A 6,000-nucleotide genomic window follows, 5' to 3' on the forward strand; every position below is an offset into this window, starting at 1 on the left:
AGTGGATTTAACAAATTTAAGATTGATATTTCATTTATCGTACAAACTCTGTCAGGCGTACCGATTGGCTATCTACAAGATAGAGGATTTCTCGTAGCCAATCAGTACGCTCGACGCATAAAATATCAGTCTCATTTAACGCAAGTGATTGGCGAATTCACATCTCTTTGCCCGCCGAGAGTGAATCTCGCGTCGCAAAGAACGTATCTACCGTTATTGCGTACAGAGAATTTCGAAAATTTCCGTTTGCTCGTAGGTGAATTGTTTTTGCAAGCGTTTTCTCGGAAGAGGCGCGGGCCGCGGCTTCTCGGTAACATGAGTAGGGGGGATGGAGCGGAGGTAGGTTGCCTCAACCGCCCAAGTATATCGAACACACCGCGCCAGGCGGCGTCCGCCTCAGCCTATCCCCCCTCCATCCCCACCGCTCGAGTTGCCCGGGAGCCGCGGCTTTCTCCCGGCGGTATTCGTGCAACGCGTTAGCGCAAGTTCGCGTCGCGTCGCTCGCCTTTCCGCGTTTCTCGCGGTTTTCGTCGATCGAAAAGAAGTCTCGCGTGTGAATCAAGTGTAAGTGTGCCGAATCGATCGACAGACGATCATCTCGGTGCCGTTCATCAATCCGCTCGATCGCGATCAGTGTCTTTCGGCGTCGAAATTTTCCATCAAGTCCATTGCATATGGCGGACCTGAAAAACGTTCCCGTTTCGCGCAGCGCGAGTGAGCTAGCAGATCCGCGTCTTTTTGCTCATCGAAAGTGAATTTCGCGTCGTCACGTATACCTACGGCGGATCAACGAAGTTCGTTTACGCGTGGGTGAACGCGAGTGTTTCAGCGAGTTGTGTTTAACGTCGCGACGGGCTTCTCGCGTTCGAAAACTTGCAGAACGCGCTCGCGTCGAGAACGTTCGAGGCGTGCCATCTTCTCTTTGAACTTTTCGCTGGTGTCGATCACGACGCATTAGCGCGAGCCCGAATTGCGCCCGTTACGCGTTTCTCGCGTCTTTTTAACCGTCGAGAGTGAGTTTCGCGTATAAATGGATGTCGCGAGTGAGTGCCGAATCACTTGACGAGAACGAGCATCTGCATTCGTCACCGCGTCGGCGTCGATCCGCTCGATCGCGTCGTTGCATATGGCGGATTTCGAAAGTGAACTCGTCCACCGCGAAACTGAAACTTTCTGAAGTGATGATGATACGACGTTACCCAAGGTCTGTGATCGTTTCACTATCATCGGAGGCGAGGAGGGGAAGCCGCCGGGAGTAACCAGGAATAGCGAGGAGGAGCGGAAAAGAGCAGGGTGCGGCGACGACGCATCGGCTGGTGAGTTATGAGAAAATTGTTTTTGCTTTCTAATTTAGGGATGAAAAGTGTATATTTTTAGTGTAAGCTTTAAAAACGATTTAGGCTTCCATACGATTTACGGTTCCGGTCTGACAAAAATACCGGTTACGGTATTTTAAAGCCGGTATTATTATTTTTTTCGACTCACTGCATAAGTATATCCAAAGAACGTGGATCTTACATACTGCCTGGTCTAAACACAATAAAGGTTTACGTTCCTCTACGTTCAAGGATTTAAATTTGTTCTTTTGGACTGTCTTGTCCTCACGTGCACTAACATGGTATATAATACTTTGTAAAAAATGAATCTTGATCAGATCGTTCGAAAAATCGATTTCAGTAGGATCTAACGTGCCTTCGTACACCCACGTGTATGCCCATGTTTCTGTACTTAAATCCATCAAATCTCTTAAGAACTTTGCTCTCATAACGTGCGTAGTATAAAATCTCCGACACGAGGTTTTCGTTTTCGGTTTCGGTTTCGGTTTCGGTTTCGGTTCCGGTCCGGCCGGGTCCCTGATTATGATGAAGCTGATTCGTTCAATGTTTCTTCGCTCTCCCCTCTTCGTACAATTCCTCGTGGAACGTTTCTAAATTTAGGCATTAAAAATGTTGTGCAGTTTCAGTGTAGGCTTAAGCCTTAAAAGTGCCTGCATTACAGTCCCTGCATTATTATAATTCCTCGCTATGTGATCCTTCGATCCACATTCGAAGCAGCCTTTTCAGTCTTTGCGCTTATGATATTTTTTGCTACATGTAAAGCAGCCAGCTGCTTATTTTTTATAAAAAATTTGGGTTTCGGTTCCGGCCCGGCCGATTTACAAGAGCCTGTCTCTAATTCAGAAAGTTCGAATTCCGTTGGGATCCTACAGAAAACGTGAGTCTTATAAATAAACGGTTTGCGTATGCATTTTCATTCCTTCTCTTTCCCTTCCTCTTGTTGCTCGATTACGCCCGGCTCTTTGCCATCTCTTTGCTATCCGTACAAAATCTGATTTTATATCAAAGACACTGTGCACGTTTTGCCACATGTCTCTTGCTGTAACGCATTTCATTATCACGTGCAGTGGTTTTGATTCAAGCGTCGCGGTCGTGGCGATCAATTTCTTCGCCGCTCTATCAGATCTTGGTCCACCTCGCTAGTTTCGCTTCATAATTCTGAGCTTCTTCCTCAGGCTTGACAAGCGTGCTATCACACACTTTTAACAAATCGTCGCTTTCCATTCGATATGCAAACAAGCGAACGTCAAAGTGATTTGAGCGTGGTGACTACGTGTGTTATTCCTTCCATACACAATATAATCGCGCCGCGGTCGCTCGTCCGCTCGCTCGCTCACGCGCGAAGTGCGTCTTTCGCTGGAACATTGCATAATTTTTTGCCGTTGCGTAAGAGCGCCGGAGGAACACCGGCCGTTACGCAATCGTAACGTTCATCTCTGCTGGAAGCACTTAACGGCAGTCGCCGCCGTCATAGATAAATCGCGTGGCCTATGATTTTTATTGCGGCGCTTAATTCCGCTCTTGTATCCGCGCTCGTGGATAACGGCGCGGCGCGCGATACCCGAACTCGCGTGCGCGAACGTAAGTGTATATTTGCATGTTTACGATATTTATGATTATTTCTTAAGGTGCGATTTCATTGACGCTAGAAACCAGCGGCAGCGTCAAGAAAATATAGTGGGGGAAGAAGTTCCGTTGAATTTTGCGGTACGCTAAACAGTTGAGACGGTCTGAACTTCTTCCCCCACTATACATTTTCTTGACGCTGCCGCTGGTTTCTAGCGTCAATGAAATCGCACCTTTATGCACGCATATCGACCGTGCAAATACACTTACTTAATGCCCTTTGTTTTCGCGCGTCGATCTGATTTCAATTCTTTCAATTATCTATCTTAATTATTTAGGTAAACAAGTAATAAAGTATTTAAAGTTCTATTTAATTACTAAAGTAATATTTAATTACTTGTTTTAAATATTAATAAAGTAATATCGATTTTTTGAACTTTAAATACTTTATTGTTTTCCTCTTTGATCGATGAAATGTTTTCTATCTCGATGAGGGTGTTTTTTTAACTCGGTGCGAGAAACCTTTTTGTCTGATTTCAGGGTTGTAATATACCTAACTTAGAGTCGGGTTTTAAACCACACAAGTCAGGTATATTGATGTAATATCCAAATACTTGTCAAATTTTTCTACGCCCACTTGGTTATTAACTAATGGTCCTTTTTTCGTTTTTTTTTTTTTCATCGTCCCGTGCAAGTTTGGCGTTTACACAACTTTTTCGAGTTGTTAAACATGTATCAGATTTATTTAAACTCACTTGGTTATCATCAACTAATGGATTTTTTTCGTTTGTTTTTCCATCTCGATCATTTCATTTTCTTCTTATTAGCCGCACTGAATTATTATCTTCGGCAGTATATAGCGAGGAAGTGCGACTCTCTCTTTCTCTCTCTCTCTCTTTTCCTTCCTCTCTCTTCCTCTCCCTCTCTTTGGGAAGTCCGATCGTCATCGGCGCGTCGAGGCCCGAGCGATTGCATTACGGCATTACCGCGGTGTGTGCAGGCTCATTCCGCTAATCTTGCGTAGGCACGCATGTTGCTCGTGCTTGTCGGAAACGCGACATCGTCGACGTCGCTCGTCACGGAACAAGAAGGCCTTACGTGGTTGCATGCGAGCACACGTGCGCGCAAACACGCGAACGCGAGAACGCACGTACGTAACACGTACCTACGCGCGTATGTATATACGCCAGCGCGCGGTGCCGCGACGCGCGAGGCGTAAGCCGCACGACGTTGGAGTGTATCGTATCTCGAATTAAAGCCGCTAAAGTGCGCCGTGGTATTTTGCGGAAGGCACGACTTTGTTTCCCGTGGCGACGAATATATCGCCGGCGTTAAATTCGACGATCTCCGCGAAGGAAGACGTTGTTGGGGCTCCGCGATTTTCCGCGTGTCAACGATTAACGTCATTTTTTTACACAGCTCGCAACACGTACGCTTGACATATTACGGGTACTGTAGATTGCCATCGATTGCGTTCGTACGTGACAGTAGCGGCTTTGCATGCGCTTTATTGTAAGGTAATAGTAGGTCCATTTTTCTTCCAGCTACACGCTTTTCAGAAGTGTTTTCTTTTTATTTTGCTTTCCGAAGCGCGAGCGAGCAATATACTATTGCTACGCTTAGAAAAAGTAAATTTGATTTTCGAGCCAAGAAGTTTGTATCGTTGAAATCAATAATTTTATTTCAAAATTAGTCAACGTCTATCGCCAAAATGTCGGTTTTTTTTTTTAAACAAAAATCAATATTGACTGCTCGTCATATATTTTTGTATATCCAAGGGACACGGTCCCACCGCCACATCAATGCTCTCCTTTTGGGAAACCATTCTAGTCCATTGCTCAATGTAGCTTGAAAAAAAATAAAAAAAAATAGAACCATCAATTAGGGCGTTCCAACAAAATTTACTGAAAACAACTTACGTGTTAATATTCCGTTGGTTTTTTTTTTGTGTCTTACCGCCGACGCTTTTCGGGGCAACTCTGCCCCGGTTGCGGTGAATCCGCATCGTCCTCCAACTCCCACACGGAGGACGACGATGAAGAAATTCTGATGCGTCTCCTCGGGTAAGGGGTGGCGTGCCTCTTTAGGCCGCCCGACCTTTCCTCGACATTGTTATCGTCGGACGACGACGAAGGCAATTTTTTTGCGGGCAGCATCCGTTCTATCGGCGAATCGCGGGGATTGCATAAATCTGATGCAGAGGACCACGACGAAAATTCCAAAGAAGGCTTTCGGTAAATGGGCGTTGAGCAGTAGATCGGCCCTCTCTCACTACGACTCGTACCAACAACTTGTTCTGCAGTTCTGTGTGAAATTGAACGATAAATGTGAACAACACGTTATGGATGCGTGTGTATATGCTTGTGTGCAAAGTTATTTCACGTGCGCGTGTCTAATAACGTGTTGTTCACATTTATCGTCGGTGTGCACACATGCCCGCGCGCGAAGTTTGATTTAAATCGTCGCAATCAGCGCCGCATGTTGCAAAACTGACTCAGATTCTGAGACTTTTCGTGAGTAAGATTTTTATGCCAAATTATTGCGATTCAACGGTTATTCTGATATTTTTAGTAAGGTTGTTCGTAATAATCGTTGAATTGTTATTAACATATTTAACCGGTAATGTGTTTCTTTGTTCGAATTTTGAGCGGAAGCCAATTCCAGTCAGCTACTCTCAACTGTCTTGCCGTTGTTTCGTAGGATATGTAAATATGCGCTCACGCAACGAGTAGCTGACTGGAATCGTGATTAGCATTTAATCCCGTTTTCAGTAGGCGTACAGTAGGAAGGGGTAGGGGGACGAATTCCGCAATTGTGCCCCGGAGTTTTCCGCGGGAGCACCGTGAGAGAGGCAGCTGCAGAAGCTGCAGGAATGCGCATCCGTGGAATATAACGTCCGCCGTTGGTATTTTGAGTCTTGCCTGCAGGCACTTTCGGAGGTTTAATCGTACAATTTTCGAATATCTCGGTAGACGCTACTGCTCACCGTTGGCTATCGTCGGTTAAACTCGCTATATATTGTTACGCACGCCGTCTTTCGCCTAACGCGCGCGCGCGCGTGCGCGTGTTATAAATAAACGGTTTGCGTATGCATTTT

The sequence above is a fragment of the Temnothorax longispinosus genome, chromosome 1, assembly GCF_030848805.1.
Source record: "Temnothorax longispinosus isolate EJ_2023e chromosome 1, Tlon_JGU_v1, whole genome shotgun sequence".
NCBI classification, from domain to species: Eukaryota; Metazoa; Arthropoda; class Insecta; order Hymenoptera; family Formicidae; genus Temnothorax; species Temnothorax longispinosus.